We start from the raw sequence: 27,278 nt of genomic DNA, 5'->3' as shown, positions 1-27,278 counted from the left end.
AACATAGACATTCACACTGTCTGTGAAGAACCCCCTAAGCGAACAGTCTAATGCTCCACAGCTTAACTATAAAACACAAACACTAACTAAATTATATGACTACTCAGGAATTTTAAATAGTGTGTGCAAATATTTGCTAACTTTTATGAAAGCATTATTTCTGAGGTTCACAAAAGATAAATAATGAAAAATAAAATTTAATGAAATAAATGACAAGCAACTTATACAGTGGTACATTGAGATACAAACAGACCAACATAACAAATTTGAGATACAAGCTGTAGCCTGACCTATGGTGCAGCAGTGGATAAAGCGTCAACTTGGAAATGCTGAGGTCACCGGTTCGAAACCCTGGGCTTGCCTGGTAAAGGCACATATGGGAGTTGATGCTTCCAGCTCCTCCCCTCTCCTCTTTCTTCCTCCCTCTCTCTCTCTCTCCCTCTCTCTCTCCTCTCTAAAAATGAATAAGTAAATTAAAAAAAAAAAAGACAAAAGATACGAGCTGCGACTCGGTCTGTATTTTTGTACCAGATCCTAGCGAAATTCCGAGATACGGAGTCGTGATTCAGGAAGCGGCCACTCGTTGGCACAGGGGTCCAGTATCGGCAGTTTGATAGTTTGATATACGAGTTGACTGACTTACGAGATCAGTTACAGAACGAATTTTTTTTTTAATCAGTTACAGAACGAATTAAATTCGTATCTCAAGGTACCACTGTACCACAAAGTTTCTGATTTTCCTCACAGGCTCACAAATTTCAAGCAATCTTGGCTTAACAACAATAACCATGAACCATGGCAGAACACATTTCATACAGGGAGGGGCAGAATCAATCCTTCTTTCCAATATCATGCATCAATAGTAACACAAAGAGACTTAGCAGCCTAATCCAAAAAGCAGTGGTGTTCAAACTGTGCTCTGCCTCCGGTCTGAAATAAAATATTATTTTACTAGTATATTAAATTGCTTTATATGCACATTTTCAATAAATAATTTAGTTTTGTATTTTTCTATTTCCTTGTGTTTTATTTATACTTATATTTTTGAAATAGTTTTATTGGTTAACGCTAATAAAAATTTGAGCTTTTATTTTTATCTTTCCGTCACATTTCCATATTTCAGTTTTGTTTGGATTTTTCTTTGGTTTTAGGTTCTTTGTTTTTGCATTTTATGAAAGAAATGTCCACTAAATAAAAATTTTTGAAGCTACTCCTTTACAACAGAGATGGTATTGTAGAAAAAAAAAGGCTCTTAAACATGAATAATTTTTGGCAAATTTACTTTCTCTAAAACAAAGAGACTTATAGCAGAACTTACTTTTTCTGAAAGTAAGTTACTCCCTATTGGCCTTGAGGCTGGTTTTCCAGGCTGTGGCCTTGGACTAGCTTTGGGAAGTAATAGGTGTTCTCAGAATGTTTCTCCCTGAATTAACCCTATAGATAAACATTGTAAGAAAGTTTGTTTCACTGCTTTGTTTTACTGCTATGCTTTCTCTCCTCCCCATTTCTCAGTCAGTATGTAATTCTCCCTATAAAACCTAATCCAAAACTGTGTTCAGGGCCACACAGATTTGAACAACTTACGTTTCCATGCGGTCAGCGTAGCCGGCTAATTAAAGACTCCTAATTTCTTAACGTGGCTAATTGATTGATTGTGTGGCAAGATCTCTCATCTCACTGTTCCAATACAATATATGAAGTCTCCAGAGAGTTAAGAGCAAGAGTCATTTGGACTCATTTGTCTTTTTGTCTTTGCAACTCAAGCGGGGTGCTGACCTCCTGGGTCCGGTTGCTGGGAGCAGAAACCTACCAGGGAGGTGCCACCTGAGACGTTCCAGGGCCCCGCTGGTCTTTCTGTCTGACCAACAGTCAGCCGTAGACAGTCAGCATGCCCATCCACCCATTTGGAGTCATCAAGAAAGCCTCCGGAGGTAAGCAGAGCAGATTTGCAATCTGCTCAATCTGTAATCTGCCTGTCTGTGGCTAGCCGTCTGTACTATTGTGATTGAGGATCAGACATGACTGAATTCACACAATAGGCTCTCCAGTGCCAAGACGCTGGCGGAGAGTCATCTGAAAGAGGGATCTGTGTGCTCTGGGGAGGCAGTTGCTGGGACTGAGTCCCACCTCAAGCTTCCCAGGACACATTTGAATTTGCTTCTGTATGTCCGCCCTCTGTCTGTTTTGCTGCTTCTGTTTATTTTTACAGGGTATCCTAAGAGACATCTCCTGGTTCGGTCCCTCTTCGGGTCCTCCTTCCTGTATTCTTCTCTGGATAGAGGACCTTTATTTTCATCCCTCTCTGATTTTACTCCTGCCGAGATCTTGTTCTTTGCTTTGTTTTGGTATTGTCTGTGTTGAAAACCCAAGTAAATGTGTGAATAAAGATCTCAGGTACCAGAGCCTGAGTTTCCAGTCTGTGGCTCTCCACGAGCACCTTCTTCCTTTTTGTCTGAAACTTTGTTCTTTGGTTCTACAGGATATGCTCCAACAAGGGACATTTTACAGAACTGGCACAAACCTGGGTTCATGACCCCTTTTGTCACGTTGGGAAGTTCATTTGTACTCATATTGTTTGTAACTATGGGGGAAGGGCAAAGAGTCAAACTCCTCTTGAGTGTATGTTTAAGAATTTCAAATTTGGATTTTCTGATGATTATGTTGTAAAACTAAGCAAGGGGTGACTTTGAACTCTTTGTGAACTAGAATGACCATTCTTTGTGGTAAAATGGCCAAAACAGGGCTCATTAGATCATAGAGATGTCAGAGCCATATGGAATGTAACAGCTAAGCCACTGGGCCACCCAGACCTGTTCCCATATATAGATCAGTGGAGGGCTCTGGTAGAAAATCCCCCTCCCTGGATGAAAGGCTGTGCTATCAGAGACGGTCATCATGTTTTGCTAGCAATAGCCCCAAAATCAGACAAGAAGGCCCCTGTTTTATAAGCTGTTCAGGAAGGTTCAGGATTGCCCCCTCCATATCTCCCTCCTCCGTTGGCTCCATCCAGCCTGGACAAGTCTCAGCCTATAACAGGACTGTTGGAACCTGTGCTGTACACACATTGCCCCACCTGGGACGAGTGCCAGCAGCTTTTAGTTACTTTGTTTACTACTGAAAAGAGAAAAAGAATAATATCAGAAGCTAGAAAAGCTGTCATGCTGGGGAGAAATGGCTCTGAGGAGGACAATCGGGACCACCTTGATAAGGTATTTCCCGTTGTCCGGCCTAAACGGGACCCTAACACTACTGTGGAACGGGAAGCTTTGAACACTTTTCACCAGTTTCTGATAGCCGGGATCAGGGGAGCTGCTAAGAAACCCATGAATCTGTCTAAGGTGTCAGAGGTTATCCAGGGCCCCCAGGAAACTCCCTCAGCTTTCTTAGAGAGACTGCAAGAAGCTTACAGGGTCTGCACACCTCTAGACCCTGAAGCACCAGAGAATGCTAGGGCACTTAACTTAGCTTCAGTGTCACAGTCTGCTCCAGATATCAGGAGGAAGCTACAAAAATCAGAAGCCTTCCTGGGACAAGTGATTTCCCAATGGTTAGAAATAGCTCAGAAAGTTTATAATAACAGAGACACCCCTGAGGAGAAACAGACTAAGAAAATAACAAAGGTAGTTGTAGCTGTTTTAGAACACCAGAATAAAAAGAAAAGGAAGCCTAAGTTTAGCACAAATCAGTGAGCTTACTGTAAAGAAGGACATTGGAACAAAGACTGTCCAAAGCTGAAAGAAAAGTTACAGCAGACCCAAGAATCCTTAATCTAAGGAGGACCAACGGGGCCAGGGCTCCGTACCTGTTAGTCTTTACAAGTAGGAGGCTACCCGGTAGACTTCCTCACTAGCACTGGAGCTTCTCGCTCTGTTCTCACTGCCCCCCTCAAATCTCTCTCAGGGGAGCAAGTGCCCACACAAGGTGCTACTGGGAATTCAATTCTTTGCTCACGGACTTCCTGACAAACTGTCAATTTAGGAGATAGCACTGTCACCCATTCCTTCCTGGTTATTCCGGACTGTCCTTATCCTTTACTTGGGAGAGACTTGCTAAGAAAACTAAAAGCTACTATCTCTCTTAGTCATAACTCTGCTGAGTTCCACACTGAGGCTGACAGCCATGTGCAGCTTATGCATACTTGCCCTTTGTCAGAAGAATATCTATTAAATATGGATACTAAGAAAGAACAAGGAGTTTCAAATGACTATTTAACAGTCCTATAGCATAGATTCCCTTCAGTTTGGGCAGAAACCAACCCACCTGGGCTTCCAAAGGATCAAACCCCAGTAGATGTTCAGCTTACTGCAAGTGCCGTCCCCATATGGGTGAAGGAATACCCTGTCAAGGGAAGCTAAAAAGGGAATAACCGCCCATACTAGGAGCTGGTATTCTTGTTCCTCGCCAATCCCAATAGAAAGCCCCTTTACTTCCTGTCCAGAAGCCAGGCACCAAACACTATCATTCAGTCCAGGACTTAAGGGCAGTAAATAAATGAGTCGAGACAATACACTCCACTGTGTCTAACCCCTACATATTGTCTGTTGTCACTGGACTTGAAATTTTACAGTCTTAGATTTAAGATACTTTCTTCAGTATTCCCCTTAGCCCCTGTAAGTCAGCCCATCTTTGCCTTCGAGTAGAATGACCCAGAGGCAGGCATTTCAGGACAACTAACCTGGACCAGATTACACAGGGATTCAAGAATTCACCGACCCTCTTTGATGAGGCATTACACCAGGACCTGCTCACCTTCCACCAGGAACATCCGGAATGCACGCTGCTACAGTATGTAGATGATCTGTTTCTAGCTGCGGAAACGGAGGTAAGTGGCTGCACAGCCACTGAGGGACTTTTACAAACACTGCAGACCCTGGGGTACCGGGTGTCAGCTAAGAAGGCACAACTCTGCACCTCTAAGGTGACCTATCTGGGCTACCACATTGAGGCGGGGGAGCACGCTCTCTCCTCCAGTCATATAGAGGCAATCCTTCGAATTCCAAACCCCACTAGCAAGAGAGAAGTTCAAGAATTTCTCAGGGCAGTTGGATATTGCAGGTTGTAAACATCTAAGTTTGCAGAGATAGCCAAGCCTTTATAATCCTGTTCAGCAGGAACCCAAGAGTTAATTTGGACAGATAAGGAACAAGAAGCTTTCGAAACCCTCAAGAAGGCCCTCACTGAGGCCCCTACCCTGGCTTTGTCAGACATTACCAAGCCTTTCCAGCTCTTTGTTCCCAAAAGAAAAGGAATAGCAAAAGGGGTTTTGGCCCAAACTTTAGGGCCATAGAGTAGACCTATTGCTTACCTCTCTAAGAGGCTAGACCCTGTTGCATCTGGATGGCCAAACTGTCTCTGAGCCATAGCAGCCACTGCCACACTAGTGAAGGAGGCAGATAAACTAACCCTGGGGCAAGAACTGTTCCTGACAGCCCCACATGCAGTGGAGACTTTGCTTAGAGGAACTCCAGAAAGGTGGATGTCTAATGCTAGGATCACACAGTATCAAGTCCTGCTCATAGAACAGCCTCACATTAAGTTTGTCCAGATGCAGGCTATCAACCCAGCAAGCCTGATGCCTGACGAAGAACCAAGCATCCCCTTGCATGACTGCTCTGAAGTGTTAGACTCTGTTCAAACTGCAAGACCAGACCTTACTAATGTACCTCTATTTAATGCAGAAGTACAGCTATTCACTGATGGCCCCAGTTTTGTCCTAGATGGGGTTTGATATGCTGGGGCAGCTGTAGTTACTCCTGAGGAGACCATATGGGCCCAAGCCTTGCCCCACGGTACTGCAGCTCAGCAGGCAGAAATTACCGCTCTCATCCAGGTGTTAAGGTGGGCCAAAAGAAAGAAGGTCAACATTTACACTGACAGTAGGTATGCTTTTGCTACTGCCCATGTTCATGCAGCAATCTATAAGGAGAGAGGATTCCTGACATCCGCTACTAAGGACATTAAAAACAAAGAGATTTTAGCTTCACTAGAAGCTATTTGGTTGCTGGACACTGTAGCACTTGCTCATTGCCCAGGACACCGGAAAGCAGACTCAATAGAGGCAAAAGGAAATCGGGAAGGAGATAAGGCAGCCACAGAAGTTGCTTTAAAACCAGTAGGGTCTTTAGAAATCTTAGTGACTTTATCAGAACGCTTATTTCCAGAGACACCTCTTTATAATCAACTAAAAGACCTTTCCCAGGAAAACATTAGGAGATAGATTTTACTGAGATAAAGCCACCAGCACAGGGATATAAGTATCTATTAGTTTTTATCGACAGCTTTTCAGGGTAGGTAGAGGCTTTTCCTACTAGAAATAGGACTGCAATAACAGTTGTTAAGAAATTGCTATATAAAATTATTCCCAGATTTAACTTGCTCATTAATATTAGGTCTGATAATGGGCCAACATTTCTATCTAAGGTCTCACAGCTAGTAGGAAAGGCACTCAACATTAATTAGAAATTACATTGTGCTTACAGGCCTCAGAAATCAGTTCATTTTTTCAACTTGTCCCGAGTATGAAGTGCTAACTAAATTCATTTTAGAAACTGGTGAAAACTGGACTGACTTACTCCCTCTAGTTTTGCTAGAAGCTAAATACACCCCATACTAGGAAAAATCCACCCCACATAGAATTGTATTAGGCAGAGCGACACCCCTTCTCCCTAGGATCCCTTGAAGAACCCCTCAGAGACGGTGCAAATGGATCCCACCAACCCCTGTAAGTTGGCCCTGAGAAGGATGACATGCCCTGCTTCAGCCACATACCAGAAGCTGGCTGGTCTACCTATGACAGAAGCTTGAGGAACCACGCCGTGAGGGGACATCTTTATAATTAAACTTTGGGAAGGGGGGAAGCTCGGATCGGGGGAAGGCCAGAGTGAGTCATCTTAAGATTTAATACATGTGCTGCTATGAGTCATAAAGAAGGGGGGGGTATGAGTCCCTTCACTAAGAAAGAAGCTACAAAGTAAATGAAAAATATATGTACTCATAGCTACCCCTGTAAAGTAACCTATAAATATTAATCATGTGTCCAACAAGCTACTTAGAGGGAGGACATCACAAAATAAAAGAGGCATATTTCAAAAGAAAATTGCTTATTACTAACTTAAGTTGTCACTGAAAGTTAAGATCTTTAAAATTAAGAGGTCTGATTAAAGAAGAGATTGTATAGTTTTAATAATATAAAGTATAAGGTATACTGACCAGGCAGTGGCACAGTGGATAGAGCGTCGGATTGGGACGCGGAGAAGGTATAAGATATAAATATACTTTTAAGAAAGAGAAAAAGTAAGTTGTTATGAAAGCTAATTATTTCTGAATAGATAAGAAAGTTCATGAAAGCTAAGGGTTTATGTAAGTTGCAGAAGGTTTGTGCAGGTTGTAAGTGGTTTGTGCAAAGAGGGAAAAAAAGGATTTAGGAAACAGAATAAGTCTATTATATATTCTAGCAAATATTATGCCTCAGATTTATTTGTATAAACGAAATAGTTTTACAAAATAGAAGAGGCTTAGATTTACTTTTTCCTTCAACAAGGTACCTTATGTGCAGCATTAAGGGAAACTTGTTATTTCTATGCTAATAATTCTAGTATAATTAAAGGAAAGCCTATCTTTGGTTAGGGCAAACATAAAAAAGAGAAGAACTTGAACAGTCAGAGAATTAGTTCCAAAGAATGTTTAATTAGTCACCATAGCTCTTGTCTGCAGCAACTGGTCCTCTTACTTTGTTGTAAACTTGTTTGACAGTAGGGCCATGTTTAATTAATTTTATAACAAGGTTTATTTGAAAGAGGATAAACTCTATCAAATTAATAGTAATCAGAAACCAATACACACCAATACAAGAGGATAGCAATGAAAATAAATCAATGATTTCATTAAAATTTAATTAAAACCAGTAGGGAATGAAGTGTAGAAAAGAAAGGCTCTTAAACATGAATAATTTTTGGCAAACTTACTTTATCTAAAACAGAGACTTATAGCAGAGCTTACTTTTTCTGAAAGTAAGTTATTCCCTATTGGCCTTGAGGCTGGTTTTCAAGACTGGCATTGGACTAGCTTTGCAAAGTAGCAGGTGTTCTCAGAATGTTTCTCCCTGAATTAACCCTATAGATAAACACTGTAAGAAAGCTTGTTTCACTGCTTTGTTTTACTGTTATGCTTTCTCCCCTGCCCATTCCTCAATCAGTATGTAATTCTCCCTATAAAACCTAGCCCCAAACTCTGTTCAGGGCTGCACAGATTTGAACGACTTAGGTTTCCATGTGGTCCGCATAGGCGGCTAATTAAAGACCTTAATTTTTAATTTGACTAATTGATAAATTGTGTGGCAAGAATTCTTATCTCGCTGTTCAGATACAACAGTATGAGAAGCACTGCAATATGGTTCCTTTTTTATAATATACTTATTTTATTGATTGCAGAAAGAGGAAGGAAGAGAGCAGAAGAGAGACAAGAACGTCTGTTCCTGTATGTGCCCTGACCAGGGGTCGAACTGGCAACCTCTGTGCCTCAGGACGATGCTCTAACAGACCAAGATATCCAGCCAGGGTGCAATATGGTATTTTAACTTCCTTTAATTATTGGTGAAAAGAGTCCATTTAATTTTTATTTCATAACATTTAATTTAAAGGACAAATGATATATGCTGTTGTATTAAATGTTTACATCTATTCATAAACAGAGGGAACATTTTTTTTAGTACAAAAGAGTGCTGAGCTGATTAAATAAACAGTGAATTTAAATGCCTGCTTTTGTTTTTGTTTTGTGGTGGTGCCTGTCTTTCTAAGGACAGATGTTCTTCCAAAGACTTCACAAAGAACTGCCTCAATTACCTTTATTTGACTTTGGTTATTTCCCCAAGATAGGTTTCTGTTTATTCATGTGTCAGCTAAATTTAAATAACTAAGGTTCATCTACCAGCCTATACTGTCCATGTCTGACCTAAACATGAAATGAGGTTGGGCCCACTAGTACCCACAAAAATATGCTGAATAAAAACTCAGGCTTTGGAAAATTAAGAGCTTCAGTTAAAAACACATCCAAGCAGTGTGGGTTATTCATCTTCAGGCTACTCTGACTGTCATCAGATGTATTTTTTTATAAATAAAAAATTAGAACATCTACATTTTATAATGAATAGTATGTTGTAATAGGCTTTTTAACATCCATATATGAAAGATTTGAAAACACTGCTTCTCAAGCTTGTCTCAAAAAAATAAAATAAAATGTGGAAGATGAATTAATATGTTACTTCTTGAGCAACCTACCATCCCTCTGAGACTATCTGAAATATATTTACTTTGCAAACCATGTCCTCTCAATAAATTCCTCCAAAAATGCTGGCCCCAAAGTTCTGCTGGACTGGGAATAGAACTCAAGTAGACAGGCAATCCAATGGACAACTCTGGCCTCCAACTCACAATAGTTACTGGAATGTTTTTAATTTAATTAGAAATGAAGTAACTTCTACTCTAACATCAGTTTTTGTTTAACTCAAAACCCATTAAAGGTCTGACCTACCTAATAAATAAAGAGTTCCAACAAATGACTAAAAAAGACAAAGAAAAGGGCTAATGGATAAAACCTAGTTTACAGAAAAATTATATAACAGTTTAAATAGATCAAAAGATGCTAAACATCACTCAAAAGAAAGGTGCAAAATAAAATGACACTGAAATACCATGTTTTGAGTTGGATTGGCAAACATCAAAAAGATTACATCCATGTTCTGAGGGTATGAGAAACAGGAGTTCTCAAACATTACTAGTGACAGAATACAATACTACTACTCAACAAAGGCATTTGGCAAAGTTGAACAAAATTATAATCGTACACAGAAGGATTGTCTATAGTAGGAAATATATAAGCCAACAATACATCTCAATGGAAGTGGTTACAAACAAGAGCAGCCATTGGAAAAATGAGAACATTCTTAAGACATAAATATGGAACGACAGACAGATCTTGAAGTATTTGGGTAAGTAAAAAAGACAAAATACAGAATTATATACAGTATCATTTTTTGATGGAGGGGAAAAAATAATAGTTAAATATATATGCAAAGTACAAATCTGAAAGAATATACCAAAAAAAAAGGATAATAATAGTCATCAGTAGATTTGGATAACTGATAGGCAAAGATGATACAGAAATCTGTTTATCACTTTATACCTTTCAATTTTGAAGAAACTGAATGTATTACTTATAAAGAATTTTTTCTATTTATGGGAACATGAGGTAACTAGCTAAGTTCAAGTTCCAGAAGAGGGCAGGCCTGTGAGATCCCACTTAAAAACTGCGGTGAGATGGGAAATGCCACGTTCTGAAACTTCGCAACACTATTCTACATAGGAATAGACAAAAACATAGCCAATAACAGTGGCCCAAAAGGTCAGTTTTGTTTTTGTTTTTCTGGATCTTGAACTTCTGGGGCGACACAAACTACCAGTAATGTTTTTATCATATTTGTAGTCATTATTATAAATTATTTTTTGAAACTGATGAAGCCTAAGTCAATACAGAAAAATGACTAACCCTTCAGCTATGCTTTGAGGTAACACTCAACACAAAAGGTTCCCAATGAAAGGATATGCATGTTACAGTTTTATAGAACAAAAAACGCAATTTTATAGACCCATTTTTATTGACTTTATTTCTGAATATGTCTGGATATAGAAATTCTGAAATTTCCCACCAGTGATAATATTGAAAGTAATTTTTTTATTTCTAAAAATCACTGGTAACCTGTCCATTCTCTGCAACAGTTGCTTGAGAAGTTAAACATAAAGTCAGCATATGACCCAGGAATTGCTCTCATAGGTATCAACCCAAGAGAACTGAAAACATGTCCACACAAAAACTTGTACATGGATGTTTAAAGCAGATTTATAAAAGTCAAAATGTGTAAACAACTCAAATGACCATGAACTGGTGATGATTAAGTATGATATATTCATACAATGGAACATTATTTAGCCATTAAAAGGAACAGAATATTGATACATACGATGATATGAATGAACCTTGAAAACAAAGAAATCAGACACAAAAGGCCATATGTTGTATGCTTCCATTTATATGAAATGTCTATGGTAGGCAAATACTATAAAAAGAAGCAGAAAGTAAATTAGAGGTTGCCCAGAACTGGAAAGATGGAGAAGATTGGGGAGTGACTGCTAACAGGGGCAAATTTTTTTTGGAGGCAATAAAATTGATTGTGGTGATAGTTACACAATTCTAAATATACAAAATACCACTAAATAATATACTTTAAGTGGGTAAATTATATGATAAATAAATTATATCTTAATAAAGCTGTGTTAGGGAATAAAAACTTGTTTCCCATAAATTATATCTTTATACATAAGATGTACTTTTCAAGTTACCAAAGCTAATGGCCTTTTCTTAATCTTCTGCTTGCAGCCTCTGATTCTGTAGATCCCTCGCTCTTCTTGGCAAGCATGCCCATCTACTGCCCCAGCTCTTCATGGCCCATCTGACCCCTGCCAACTCTGTCCTCTTACATAACTGGCAGACAGCCTGTCCATGGACCTATGTTCAAATGTCTCCTTCAACAATTTTACCCGCTGTCAACCTTTCAAACTATTTTCTCAGTAAGTCAAATGTTTCCTAACCCTTTACCTTCGGTCTCTTGAGCTCGAGCCACACATCTGGATAGCTCATCCTGGGACCTCCTCTCTTTCAGCCTGCCCCCAAAAAATTCATTTCTCCCCAGAAATCTAGTTCTTTCTACAGTACTCCTTATTTTTCTCAATAGCACCATCCTTTTCTAATTCACCTTAAAGTCATCTTCAACTGCGCCCAGTTTCCAAATCCTACAGATTTCTCCCTCAGGCATTTAACCTCCTTTTCCTTACTGCCTTGACCCTTGTTCAGCTCACATACCTCTTAGCATAAAATGTTACAAAGAGCATTTTAACTTTTCTCAAGTCCAGGCTATTATAAAACATTCATCCACAAAAAAAGCTGCCAAGATAAATCTCATAAAGGACAACTCCAATAAAAACAAAGGGCATGCCAAAAGACGTGAGCAGACAATACATAAAAGAGGAAATATAAACTGGATTCCAATATTCGGGAAAGAACACTCAAAGAAATACAAACAAAAATGAAATTTTTCTAACTAGCACTGTAATTGCTATCATGAACTGATTGAACCATGTTTTATAAAGCATTTGTCAGTCCCAAGAGCCTTAAAATGCGTAATTTCATCTATATCTTTTCAGAGATACTCTATGCATGAACAGACAAAAGTCGAGTACCACGGACACCTCTCAGGAGAACTGGGAGACTGTGGGGAAGGAGTAAAAGGGAAACTTGATTTTCTCCTAAACCCGTTTGTTATTGAACTGTTTCTAACTGGGTACTATACCACAGAGAGAATTTTTAAATTAGCCATCTCTGAGATCACGATGAATATCATTAACCTGATTATCAAGACCAGTATAGAAATTCAGAATAAAACATTGTTTTTGCTCTAGGAACTTCATGGCATAGATTTATGTTCTAAATTTTGACCCCTTTCCTCTCAGATTGCTTTATTTTCCTACTGCACATGATGACATCACTTTTTTTTTTTTTCTTTAAACCATTTAGAAAACTGCCTGACCAGGCGGTGGCGCAGTGGATAGAGCATTGGACTGGGATGCGGAAGACCCAGGTTCGAGACCCCAAAGTCGCCGGCTTGAGCGCGGGCTCATCTGGTTTGAGCAAAAAGCCCACCAGCTTGAACCCAAGGTTGCTGGCTCCAGCAAGGGGTTACTCGGTCTGCTGAAGGCCCATGGTCAAGGCACATATGAGAAAGCAATCAATGAACAACTAAGGTGTTGCAACGTGCAATGAAAAACTAATGATTGATGCTTCTCATCTCTCTCCATTCCTGTCTGTCTGTCCCTGTCTATCCCTCTCTCTGACTCTCTCTGTCTCTGTAATAAATAAATAAATAAACCATTTAGAAAACTACTACATGTCCTGCTTGTCCCTAGTGTTGAAGGTTTTTTGCTCTAGATTTAATTTCGTTTTTAGAAGCAATTGAAGAAGAAAGTGGTGGAATCCATTCAACTTACAGCAAAAGGCTCTGAAAGAAATCCAGCCCTTAAGCTGTAACAACTGAGGAGTAAAAAAGTGTTTGGTGCTCTTGCCTGACCAGATGGCGGCACAATGGCTACAGCGTGGGCCTGGGAGGCTGAAATCCCATGTTCAAAACCTTGAGCTCACTAGCTTGAGCTGAAGCTCACCAGCTTTGAGTGCAGGGTCACAGACTTGAGCGCAGGGTCATAGACATGATCCCCATGGTCACTGACTTGAGCCCAAAAGTCACTTACTTGAAGCCCAAGGTTGCTGGCTTGAGCCAGGGGGTCACTGGGTTGGTTGGACACTCCCGGTCAAGGCACATTTAAGAGCAATCAATGAACTAAGGTGCTGCAACGAAGAATTGATGCTTCTCATCTTCCTCCCTGTCTGTCTGTCCCTCCCTCCCTCTCTCTCTAAAAAAAAAAAAAAAAAAAAAAAAGTGCTTGGTGCTCTTAACATGACACTGAAGGTTTAATGCTCCATTAAGTGAACTCCAAACATACTTATTTCTTCTTTGACCCAGTAATTCCACTTCTGAGAACACTTTCTAACAAAATAACTTTAAATACAGAAAATGTTTTATGTCTTTAATGCTGTGTTTAATAAAGAATAACTTTTAAAAATTCAGGGAGCAAATTAAATGTCCAACATAGAGAAATGCTTTAAGATAAGGATAAACTTACATTACAGTCAACTGGTTTTTGACAAGGGTGACAACACCATTCAACAGGAAAAAGACAGACTTTTCAACACATAGTGCTGGGAAATCCAGATAGCCACATACAAAAGGATGAACTTGGATGCCTACCTCACACCATATACAAAAATTAACCCTACACATATCAAGACCTAAATGTAAGAGCCAAAACTATAAAACACTTAGAAAAGAACAGAAATAAATGTACAAGACCTTGAATTTGGCACTGGTTTCAGATATGGCACCAAAAGCAGAAGCAAGCAAAAAAATATAAATTGAACTTCATCAAAATTTTAAACTTTTGTACTTCAAGGACACCATTCAATAAAGTGAAAAAGAAACTTCACAAAGTGGAGAAGATGGAAAAAAATACATTCCAAATCGTATATATGATAAGAGACTTACCTGGACTATATAAAGAACTCATACAACTTTAAAATAAATTTTTTAAAAATTCAACTTTAAAATGGGCAAAGGAATTAAATTGACATTTCTCTAAAGATATTCAAAAGCCAATGAGGACAGGAAAAGACATTCAACATTATCAGCCATCAGGAAAATGCAACTCAAAACCACAATGACATACCATTTCACAACCAATAATATGGCAACAATCAAAAAGACAGACATTTAGCAAGGATATAGAGAAATCTGAACACTCATATCAACTTTGAAAAATATATGGCAGTTTGTACATCCAAATAACTGAAAAACATACATCTACACAAAAGCTTGTACATGGATGTTTAAAACAAAATTATTCATAATAGTTAAAAAGTGAAAATAAACCCAGATGTCCATCAACAAAATCCACCATATTCATATAATGAAATATTATGCAGCCATAAAAAGGAATGGAGTAATACATAATACATTAGTTAACCTTTAAAACATACTAAGTTTAAAAAGCCAGACACAAAATGCTATGTTTCCATTTACATGAAATGTCCAGAATAGGAAAATCCAGACACAAAACATAGATTACTGGTGGCCAGAAAGTGAAGAAACATGAGGAGAGTAGTTCTAACAGAGTGATTATAATGGGTACAAAGTTTCTTTTGGAGGTGATAAAAATGTTACATAATTATATAGTGGTGACATGTGCACAATTTTGTGAATATGTACTGAGAACCAAATTTAAAATATAGAATAGATTTTATTGATGTAAATTGTATCTCAGGAAAAAAATAAGACCTATCCATATAATGGATGCAATGTAGAAATATTATATTTCTACATTGTTACACGGTCCTTCCTAGAAATCAGTTACTAGTAGGTTGATTCCAGGACCCCCTCAGATACCAAACTACAAGGATGCTCAAGTCCCTTACAAAGTAGCATTTTTTTCCCACATACTTTCGATCTGTGGTTAGCTAAATTTGCATACAGAATCCGTGAATACTATGGCCAAATGTAATATTTTATACATATACACTATGAACATAGATTTAGAATATACTATGGAAAATTACAAAGATCAAAAAGCTGGGTTGGTGGAACCATAAATGATTTCTTTTTTTTTTAAAGATTTTATTTATTGATTTTAGAGAGAGGAGAGACAGAAGAGGAGGCAGAGCGGGAAGCATCAACTCAGTAGCTGCTTCTGGTATGTGCCTTGACAAGGTACGCCCAGGGTTTCAAACCTGTTACCCAAACATTCCAGTTTGACCCTTTATCCACAGTTGCCACCACAAGTCAGATACTATAGATCAGTGGTCCCCAACCTGTTTTGGGCCACGGACCAGTTTAATGTCAGAAAATATTTTCACAGACTGGCCTTTAGGGTGGGACGGATAAATGTATCACGTGACTTGAGACAAGCGTCAAGAGTGAGTCTTGGATGTAACAGAGGGAATCTGGTCATTTTTTAAAAATAAAACATCGTTCACACTTAAATATAAATAAAATGAAAATAATGTAAGTTATTTATTCTTTCTCTGCGGACCGGTTCCAAATGGCCTACGGACTGGTACCGGTCCGCGGCCCTGGGGGTTGGGTACCACTGCTATAGATGATCTCTTAAAACACTTCTTCTGCATTTCCCAGATATTCTTTAATAAGCATGCACCGCTTCTTAGAAGCGCGCAGGGGGTTGGGGGGGGGGGGAGGGTACAAACTTTATTTAAAATTAAAAAGGAAATTATTAAACTCCCGAATGTATAAAGATTCCGTAGCTATTTCAAATCACATGTTCCCAAAATACCTTCCATTCCCCTGCCCTACAAGAAGCCAGTCAAGTTGAACTCCCTCCTTCCGGAAACAGGGGGCCCTCGATTTCCAGGACTCCTCCAGCTCCAGTTTTCCTCCCTCCCCTCCACTGCTGCTCCTCCTCTTTCTCAGTCCTTCCCTCCTCTTCCTCCGCCGGAGCAGCAAACGCTAACGCCCTGCGAGACTCTAACCAGGTCTCCACTACACACCGGGCGGCGCTGGCCCCCATCGGCCACGCAGGACCAGAACGGGTCTCCGCGAGCATCTGTCTTGGAGAAACTCGCAGCCGGACGCTGCAACGTGGATGAAGGGCTGCGAGGACTTCCCGCACACAGACAGTCCCTTCCCCAGCGAGGGAATGAGGGTGCCCAGCTGGAGCCAAGAGAGAAACGGGCCGGCGCGGGCCCCACGCGCGACAGAGGGAACTAGGGACGTCCCGGCTCCGCTCCACCACCGCCCCAGGCAAAGGGCAGCCTGTGCACCGACCCCTCCCGGCACTGGAGCAGAGGTCCCAGCGAGCGCACGGGAACCGAACAGAGGAAGCGACGCGGCAGCGGCTGCGGCGCGGACAGCGTGAGAAAGAAGGACACTCACCCGCGTTAGCCCTGAGCCCTTACAGCACCGGAAATAGTCACCGGCCCGTTGCCAGGGTGAGGAAGCGGGGGGTCACGTCAAGCCCTCCCATTGGCTCTGAGCGTTGCCACGTGGCCGGAAGCATACGTTCACGCGCTGCTCTGACTCCGCCCTCAGCTCCGGAGCTTTTCACCTGGCCGCGGAGGTATCCTGGGGACTCTACCTGCACCCCTAGTTCTGTGCTGCGCCGGCGCAGTTGCCTGTGGCTCCTCACTCGACCCCTTCGTGAGCCGACAGAATGTGACTGCATCTGATCCGAGTGGTGGGCTGACCAGCGATATGTACAGGAAACGAAATAAAAGTAGCTGCCATTTGTTGAGCTGTCACTTAAGAGCTTAATTTCATCAAATCTTTGCAGGCCCTTGATACAGTAGGGAAAACTGGGGTTCTCCCTGGACTGCATGTGGGAGGTGGGGGCCAGCCTTGCCCTGGGGAGAATGAGCGTGTGGTTGACATTTCTTTTACCATGTAGCACGTCCAACCAAGACCTAGTAACATAGTGTAATCCCTTTGATGTTTCCTTCTAACTATTAGAAAAAATCCTTTAACATATAACCACCTCGAAACCTGCCTTGGGGAGGTGACTGAAAGGAATAACGCCGTAGTTCTCCACGTATGGCCTCCAGACCAGCAGCTTCAGCATCTCCTAGGCTCTTTCTAGAAATTCAGATTCTTAGGCCTCATTCAGACCTACTAAATCAAACACTTTTTGGGCTTGGGATTTAACAAGCCCTGGTGAGCCAACCATTTGAGAACTGTAGAGCTAGAGGGACCCTCTCTTTAGCTTGCTTGTAAAGGTGGGATGGGATGGGGAGGGCGCTGTAAGGGGCTCCTCAGAAGAGAGGGGAGCAACCAAGAATTTATGCCTTCAGCAAGTAGAAGAAATGTCAGAAAGGCAGTGTGGGGCAAGTATGGAAATGAGACCCTGGAACTAATTCCCATTCTAGTGTTCCTAGGTAAAAATATGTGTAAGTTGTGTGGGAAAGATTTCTCAACGACCAGTAATCTCCAGTTCATTTCAATAACTTTTGTATTATCCAGTGCATTTTTCTACTACTATTTTTCCCTATGGACAAAGGTAACAGGGTAGAAAACAGTATGGAGTTTTCTCAAAGAATTATAAATAGATCTACCATATAATCCAGCAATTCTTCTGGGTATGTACCCAACGGAAATAAAAACAGGATTTCAATAAGATAATATGCACTCCCATGTTCATTGTAGCATTATTCACAGTAGCCAAAACATGAAAACAACCCAAATGTCCATCAATGGATGAATAGATGGGGTTTTTTTTTAATGTGGTATATTCAGCCTTGAGAAAAGAGGATTCCCTTTCATTTGGACAACTTTATGCTAAGTGAGATAAGTCAAGCAGGGAAGGAGAGAACTGTGTGATATCACTTAGATGTGAGGTTTAAAAAAGTTAAGTCTGTATGAAACAGAGTAAAATGGTGGTTACAAGGGGTACGAGGGGATAAAAGTGATGATGTTCAAAGGTACGAATTTGTAATGAGTAGTAAATAAGCCATAGAGAGCTAATGCACAATATAATGAATATAGACAATAATGTACTATAATTATGCAATGTGATAAATACCACATTCTTTCCATTGTTACTTCCTATCCTTCCCACAAACTCCTTTTTTTTAAAACTTAGAACAAAACAAACAAACCAGAGATTACATGACTCTTATTTCAAGCCCTGATGACAACAAACACGCTCTTCTTTTTTTTCTTTTTTTTACTATTTTATTAATTTTTAGAGAGAAGAGAGAGAAGGAGAGAGAAAGAGAGAGAGAGAGAGAAGGGGGAGGAGCAGGAAGCATCAACTCCCATATGTGCCTTGACCAGGAAAGCCCAGGGTTTCAAACCAGCAACCTCAGTGTTCCAGGTCGACGCTTTATCCCACTGCGCCACCACAGGTCAGGCTAAACACACTGTCTTCTGAGCCCTGACAAAGACTAGTAAGATTATAGGAAACCCAGTGGCCATCTCTTTGTACTCTCGTAGTCTGTCTGTCCATCCATCTCTCTTCGAAGTGTTTGGCCAGCAGTGTCTTCATCCCTGATTCATAGGCCATTATAAAGTGTTTCCTGAGCAGCAAACTGTCCTACCTCTTTGTAGTTTAATTTTGTACCTTTCTCCATATCCACCCACCTTAACTTACTTTAATATGCAACAGTCTCTCACACCTTCATAAATTTTTTGTGAGGATTAAATGAAATTTACCAAAACAAACTAATATCAACTTCTTAACTGCCTTTCCCTGACCACTTTGTTTTGTTTTGTTTTTCAGCTTCATTGAGGTATACTTAACATACAAAAACAGCTCACACATATTTAATGTATATATTTATATTTTGCTGATTGGACATAGCATACAACTTTGATACTGCCCTCATAATGAAGGTAATAAAAATATCCATTCAAAAGATTTCTTGTGCTAACTATTGCTTTTGTTTTGGGGGGGTGCAGGTAAGAAAACGTAGCACGAGGTCTACCTATTCAACAAGCTTTCAAGTGTACAACATCGTATTGTTAATGATAGGCTCTGTGTTATATAGCGGACTCTAGAACTTACTCATTTTGCATAACTATAACTGATAGCCATTGAACAACACTTCCTAATTTCCCCTTCTCCCAAACCCTGAAAATGGCATTCTATTCTCTGAATCTATAACTATCTTAATATCTCGTATCAGTAGAATCGTAGAGTATTTGACCTTCTATTGCTGACTTATTTCACTTAGCTTAATGTCTCTGTTGCCAAGGGCAGGATTTCCTCCTTTTTTAAAATCTTAATAGTATTCTCTTATATGTATAAATACATACCACTTTTTTTTATCCATTTGTCTGTCAGTGGACAGTTGCATTGTTTCCATATCTTGGCTATTGTGAATAATGCTGCAATGAACATGGGAATGAAGCTATCTCTTCCAGATCCTAATTTTAATACCTTTGGATAAATATTGAGGAATGAGATTGCGAGACCATCACATCCCCCTTCTAGTCCTCATTGGCCCCCTCCCTACTTTATCTGTGTCAGCAGCACAAACATAGCTCCAGCTAATCCTCTATAATTATTTCCTGCTTATTTTGATTATTGACCATCTCTTCTGCAAGGTCAGCTCTATGAGTATAGGGACTTTAGAAGAAAAAAACATTTTATTGATACTTAACATAAGTAAAGAAAAGTGCAGATTGGTGGCTATACAAAATGGACATGCTGTGTAATCACCGAGACCAAATGAAAGAACTCTGTTATGTCCATCAATATCATGCTTTGAGATTAGTCCATATTGTATGTTTATTCTCATTGCTCTGTGGTATTTTATTATGTGGCCATTCATTGAGCCATTCCTCTGTTGAAGGTCATTTGGATCCTTTCCAGTTGGGCTTGTTATAACTTGAATTTAGTCCCCAAAATAAGATATGTTGAAATACTAATCACTGGTACCTGTGAATGTGATCTTATTTAGAAATAGGTCTTTCCAGATATAATCAAGCAAAGATGAGGTCATTACGGGAGCCCTTAATTCAATATGACTGGTGCCCTTATAAGAAGACTAAAATTTGGACAAATTGACAGAGACACAAAGAGAGAGCACCATGCGATGACAGAAGCAGAGACTGGAGTTATGCAACTCCAAACCAAGAAATGCCACAGATCAAAGGCCACCACCAGAGACTTCAAAGAGGTAAGGAAGGATTCTACCTGAAGTCTTAGAGTGAGCATGGCCCTGCTGACACCTTGATCTTGAACTTCTAACCTCCAGAATGGTGAGAGAATGGCTTTCTCTTGTTTTAAACCGCCCATTTGTGGTTTTATTATGGCAATCGTAAGAAACTAATTCAGTACTTCTGTGACCAATTTAGTACATGTTTTTTGCTATCCCCATGCACACATGATCTTTACACTCCAGTTCTAAGGTTGACTGGGCTTCGCTGAGCAGTTTTCCTTAGTTGTTAGGTAGAACAAAGGCAGCTCCATTTTGCCCCTCCTACCTCCCATGTTCATTAGGACTCTGCAGAGCACAACAACCATGATCTAACCCAGTGGTTTAAGCGTGAGCCTGGGTGCACTGGTGCGCCCTAGAAGATTGCCAGGTGCGCCCTATGGTATTCCAGAGAAATATGTGCCTGTTGGGGACCAAAAAACCAACAGGGTTTTTGGAGTTTAGATTTTGGGGGGACAGAGATGGGGGGAATTGGCTGTAAGCTGACAGTCTGCTCAACCCCCCCCACCTCACTTGCCTGATTAGATTGCAAAAGGCTGAAAAACTGTGGTGCTGGATTATTTACATTACCCTCTATTTTCCCCGGAAAAACTGGAAGCAAGTTTCTTTTATCCTTTGTTTGGTGTAAACTTAAGATGATATGTATAGTGGGGGGGGTTGGATTGATGATTAAACATAAGGAATTGTCTCTTGAAACCTTTTGGATTTCTATAAAAGAAGAATGTATGGCAATATCTAAAAAATCTTTGAACATTTTACTACAATTTTCAACATCCTATTTATGTGAATTAGGATTTTCTACCTTCAACACAATTAAGAGTAAAAAGAGAGGAATTATTCAATGTATTGACGAGGAAATGAGAGTTTGCCTTTCAAATATATGCCCAAACATTGAAGAAATCGGTAGGACACATCAGGCTCATGTTTCTCATAAACACAAGAATGAAAAAACTTAACACATTCGTGCCAGGACCTGCCAAGTTTACTAAATCTTACTAAGAATGTATTTATATATATAAAAAGATAACTTTTTTGTCATTTTTTAATTTTTAACCTCTCTTTTTTACGAATTCTAAAAACCATAACTCTCCTGACCAGGCAGTGGCACAGTGGATAGAGCGTCGGACTGGGAAGCGGAGGACGCAGGTTTGAGACCCCGAGGTCGCCAGCTTGAGCGCAGGCTCATCTGGTGTGAGCAAAGCTCACCAGCTTGAACCCAAGGTCGCTGGCTCAAGCAAGGGGTTACTCAGTCTGCTGTAGCTCTTGGTCAGGGCACATATGAGAAAGCAATCAATGAACAACTAAAGTGCCACAACGAGAAACTGATAATTGATGCTTCTCATCTCTCTCTGTTCCTGTCTGTCCCTATCTATCCCTCTCTCTGACTCTCTCTCTGTCTCTGTAATAAATAAATAAATAAATAAATAAATAAATAAATAAATAAATAAAAGCATAACAAAAAATGTAACATAAAAATGTTTTTTAATATCAGAATAAATTTAATTTTGTCATATTTATTTCATTTAATTATCATAAAAGCACACTTGGACTTTATATTTTTTTCTTTAATATTTGACTTCAATATTGTAACATATTTCTTAGAAATTTGTATATAGTGCACCTACAGTTATTTGTAGGATTTTAAATATGCCCCGACTTCAGAAAGTTTGATAACCACTGGTCTAACCCAAGGAACAGACATGGTTGAAAGACCCAAAGGTTGTAAACATCCTTCTGGTGTTCCTGGAACCGAATAATTGCAGACTAACCCACCTGAATTCCAAGGAGCAGATGAAGGTTCACCTGTTCCTTAGCAACACACATCAGCAAGAACTTTCCAACCATATAAGGCCCCCAGACTCCCTCCTATTGGGGCTGACATCCTTTTCAGCACCAGCCCATCTGCACCCAGATGCGCTAATCAAGTCTATGGTTTTACCTCCCTTTGTCACATGCAATTCCTCTCAGGGAACCTAACAGTAATTCTATTGTAGCTGGGGCTAGAGTCACCTAAAGGCTTTTTCACTCATATATCTGGTACCTGGGTTGGCATACGTAGAACAGCTGGGAAGTAGTTGAGTATCTTCTCTCTCTCCATGCAGCCTCTTCGTGTGAATTGGGCTTCCTCACAGCATAGAGGTCACAGTGTAATTGAACTTCATACATTGCAGCTAACTTTCCCAGGATGAACATTCTAAGAAAAAAGGAAATGAATACTGCTGGTTCTTAAATTAGGCCCGGAACTAGCAGAGTGCCACTTACCCCATAGAAAGGCCAGATAAGGTTTAAAGTTGTGTGTCACTGTCTCCATCTCTTGATGGGTGGAATGGCACATGTCTGTTGGGAAGGAAGGAATTGGTGGTAGCATTCTTAAAGATAAACTGCCATATTTGGTAATGATTCAATGGTTGCATGTGACCAAAGACCTCCTTTGTTCAAGTAAAAATGTAAAAAATTATTAAAAGGATTTGCATAGTTCACAGAGGCAATAGGAAATTCCAGGAAAGTTCTAGTTCCCTAGCAAGTAGTAATGAACAAGCTTTTCCAGATACAACCACAGGATGGGTCAATTTCCTCTGTTTCTGCTACTTATGTTTCTCTGTTCAAGATTCAAATTCTAGAGTGGAAAAAAAATTATGGCATAAATTGGATTATGTGTCCACACCCTGTCCAACAGAAGGCAAGATTCTTGAACCCATAATCCCACTAAAATTGCATAAAATAGAAGGAGATGAGAAACTTCTATAAAAGTAGGGGACATGAAAGTACAGCTGCACAAACAACAGATGCCTAGTGTCCAGGGCACTTTGGGTATAACTTTGCCTAAAATAAGAGGACCAGTCAGGATCCTACCCCTCTCTATACTTTCCTCCATATCCTTTGTTTAGAATTATTAACCCTTATTGTTTTATATAGTTTAGAAGCAATAACACCTCTCTATCCTTTATTGTATTATTATTTTTAAATTTTTACTTATTTATTTTAGAGAGAAAGGAAGGGAGAGAGAGAGAGACAGGAACATAGATCTGTTCCTGTATGTACCCTGACCAGGGATCAAACTAAACCAGCAACCTCTGCGCTTCAGGACGATGCTCTAACCAACAGAGCTGTCTAGCCAGAGCTCTCCATTTTCTATAATATTTACAGAGAAAAGTGAACCTGATAGTATTTGAAAGAACAATGAGGTTATTGAGCATCTCTTCCAATGTTTCTCTTAAGTGTGAAGATGACATTGAAAGGAAAAAAATTTGTGTATTAAGCTACAAATTCTTTTTACTTCTCATTATGGAAAATTTCAAAGATATGCAAAAGTAGAGAGGATAGTGTAATGCAGGGGTCCCCGAACTACAGCCTGCGGGCCCGCATGCGGCCCCCTGAGGCCATTTATCCGGCCCCCACCGCACTTCTGGAAGGGGCACCTCTTTCATTGGTGGTCAATGAGAGGAGCATAGTTCCCATTGAAATACTGGTCAGTTTATTGATTTAAATTTACTTGTTCTTTATTTTAAATATTGTATTTGTTCCCATTTTTTTTTTTTTACTCTAAATTAAGATATGTGCAGTGTGCATAGGGCTTTGTTCATGGTTTTTTTATAGTCCGGCCCTCCAACGGTCTGAGGGACAGTGAACTGGCCCCCTGTGTAAAAAGTTTGGGGACCCCTGGTATAATGGAATTTCTTATTCTAATCACCAATTAGTCTGGTTTACCTGGGTTTATTCTGGCTACTCACATTTGATCAGATGCCTCTGGTAGCCCTACTACATCTTCTTGGCTTCTTCTTATTCTTTTTTTTTTTTTTTTTTTAGCAAGAGAGACAGAGACAGAGGGACAAACAGGGATAGACAGGGACAGACAGGCAGGAAGAGAGAGAGAGAGAAGCATCAATTCTTTGTTGTGGCACCTTTGTTGTTTATTGATTTCTTTTCATATGTGCCTTGCAGGGGGTGGGGACCACAGCAGAGCAACTGACCCCTTGCTTAAGCCAGCAACCTTGGGCTCAAGCCAGCGACCATGGGATCATGTCTATGATCCCACACTCAAGCCAGCAAGCCTTCACTCAAGCCGGTGACCTAAAGGTTACGAACCAGGGTCCTCTGCATCTCAGTCCAATGCTCTATCTGCTGTTTCACTGCCTGGTCAGGTGGCTGCCTCTGATTTCATCTCTGGCTGGCAGCTACCCTGTGTTCTCCTTTCTGGCCCAGGGCAATCTCCAATGGTGCAGTAGCTTGCTCAGCCTTAATGTCCAAAAGCACAGACTAAAAGTTTATACACACACCCCAGGGGCAACTCCCAAACAAATAAGGTATGGCCAACAGTTTTTGCCCATGGGCCAGATTAGAAAAGAAACTTCACAGGCCGGATGAAATATTAATATTAAAAAATATTAAATACAAAAACGATTTTTTTAAGGAAACAAAATTTTATTATGTAATTTGTTTATGAATAAATGTGAGTGAAAAAAATTTTAATATACAATATTATTTTAATAAAAATATATTTTAATAAAAATATAATTACATACCTTATAAATATCCAAACTGTATTGCAACCAGTCGAAACAATATTTAATTAATAGAATGAGCTTGAAGGGGTTATATCGCAAATAAAACAATTTTTTTAATTAAATTTAATGCAGTGACATTGATAAATCAGGGTACATATGTTGAGAGAAAACATCTCCAGATTATTTTGACATTTGATTGTGCTGTATACCCCTCCCCCAAAGTCAAATTGTCTTCTGTCGCCTTCTATTTGGTTTTCTTTGTGCCCCTCCCCAACCCCCTCTCTCCTTCCTCGCCCCATCCCCCCTTCCCCCACCTCCCCACTCCCATTGCCATCACATTCTTGTTCATGTCTCTGAGTCTCATTTTCATATCCCATCTATGTATGGATTCATATAGTTCTTAGTTTTTTCTGATTTACTTATTTCACTCCATATAATGTTATCAAGGTCTGTCCATGTTATTGTAAATGATCCGATGTCATCATTTCTTATGGCTGAGCAGTATTCCATAGTATATATGTACCAAAGCTTTTTAATCCACTGGTCCTCTGACGGACACTTGGGCTGTTTCCAGATCTTTGCTATTGTGAACAATGCTTCCACAAACATGGGGGTGCATTTCTCCTTTTGGAGCCATTCTATTTTGTTTTACAAACAGCCTGGACACGTTTTCAGTTACAATGCCACTTGATTCAGCACACTTGACCACAAAAATAACGAATTGTTTGACCTTGGGTGCGCACTGGCAAACTCCGCCTAAAAGAATGTGGGTTTCACATTGCTGCTAAACGTCAAACAGTTCATATCGAGTACAGATGAATACAAAAGTTGTAAATCTTTATAATGGAATTTTTTTTAAAAAAATAAAGAAGTATCGTGAATCCATTCCACCAATTATTGGAAGTTAACCCTAGATTAGTCACATGCAGAATTATTTTCCACATATCACTACCTTCTTAAATATCTCGATTTCCAATAATCAAAGACGCTTCCTCTTCTGAGTAGCTGAGATTTTAAAGTAGTGGAGAGTATTAAAAATTTAATCACGGCCGCATAAACTCATTATGTGGGCCGCACTCGGCCCACAGGCCATTAGTTGGTCATGTCTGGGTTAAATGCTCCAGTCTTCTGCCCTTCAGGCCATTTTTGAAAGGCATTAAACTTCTTCGTGTTTAAAGTGGGTTACTAAGTCCTGAGTTGCCTGCAGTGGCAATTGATGAAGATACCGTATTTTTTGCTCCATAAGACACACTTTTTTCCCCCAAAGATGGAGGGGAAAATGCCCGTGCATCTTATGGAGAGAATGTTGGTGTTTTTTTGTTTTTAGCAGGTTTTTTGTTTTTGTCTGCAGGTTTCCAAACAACTAGAAGAGTATTTGAACATTAAAGTCTCTTCTCATGTGTTAATAACAGTGCTAATGGTTGTTAATACTGCTGTTGAGTTTACATTGTTGAAATATTATTGTGGTATATTTTATTAAATATTTTTACACACCATTTGGTTCAGAATATTTTTTTTCTTATTTTACTCCTTAAAACCCTAGGTGCAACCTAACCAGGTGGTGGCGCAGTGGATAGAGCGTCGGACTGGGATGCGGAAGACCCAGGTTCGAGACTCCAAGGTCGCCAGCTTGAGCGCAGGCTCATCTGGTTTTGAGCAAAGCTCACCAGCTTGGACTGAGTAACCCCAATGTTGCTGGCTCGAGCAAGGGGTTACTCAGTCTGCTGTAGCCCCATGGTCAAGGCACATATGAGAAAGCAATCGATGAACAACTAAGGTGTTGCAATGAAAAACTAATGATCAATGCTTCTCATCTCTCTCCGTTCCTGTCTGTCTGTCCCTATCTATCCCTCTCTCTGACTCTCTCTCTGTCTCTGTAAAAAAAAAAAAAAAAAAAAAACCCTAGGTGCATCTTATGGAGTGAAAAATATGGTACTTCACATTGGCTTTCCCTCCTCCCTGCTGTAGTCTTTACAGTCCCTCACTTCTGTCACCCACAACCACCTTTCAAAGAGCTTCCTGCACCTAAGTTCCTGTCTCAAGGTCTGTTTTCAGGGGAATCCAAACTAAGACTGACATTTTTTATGCATTCATATTTTTTTCTTTTTAGATTTCACTTATTAATTTTAGAGAGAGAGAAGCTGAGCGGATCAGGAGAAAGCATCATTTCATAGTTGCTTCTCGTATGTGCCTTGACCACGCAAGCCCTGTGTAAGGCCAGTGGCCATGGCCTTGCAGGTTCCCATTGGATTCGGGCAGACAGTTAAGGAACTGCGGAGCCAGAAAATAGTGGGCCATTCCGTTTATTAAAGTCTCCTAATGGCAGATGAACAAGCAGGCAGGGAAGACTGCTTCCCTCTTACTCCAGGCTCCCAAGCCCCAACCCCCTCCAGA

At 40.1% G+C, this 27,278-nt stretch overlaps 1 protein-coding gene and 1 long non-coding RNA gene across 4 annotated transcripts in view; one reads left to right on the top strand and one right to left on the bottom strand.

The window, feature by feature from the left end:
- Positions 1-17,431, bottom strand: part of TASP1 (taspase 1) — a 329,261-nt gene extending 311,830 nt beyond the window's left edge. For all 3 annotated transcript variants that reach the window (XR_010725983.1, XM_066234263.1, XM_066234264.1), the window contains exon 1: positions 16,601-17,431. The gene's annotated coding sequence lies outside the window, so the exon portion shown is untranslated. The remainder of the gene's footprint in view (positions 1-16,600) is intronic.
- On the top strand, positions 16,830-26,561 carry LOC136307667 (uncharacterized). Its single transcript, XR_010725984.1, has 4 exons — positions 16,830-16,940; positions 18,939-19,051; positions 20,122-20,340; positions 26,428-26,561. It is a non-coding gene; the product is annotated as an uncharacterized lncRNA (long non-coding RNA).
- The last annotated feature ends 717 nt before the right edge of the window (positions 26,562-27,278 follow it).

Source organism: Saccopteryx bilineata, chromosome 6 (genome assembly GCF_036850765.1).
Source record: "Saccopteryx bilineata isolate mSacBil1 chromosome 6, mSacBil1_pri_phased_curated, whole genome shotgun sequence".
NCBI lineage: Eukaryota > Metazoa > Chordata > Mammalia > Chiroptera > Emballonuridae > Saccopteryx > Saccopteryx bilineata.
This window is presented reverse-complemented; position numbering and strand designations above follow the sequence as displayed.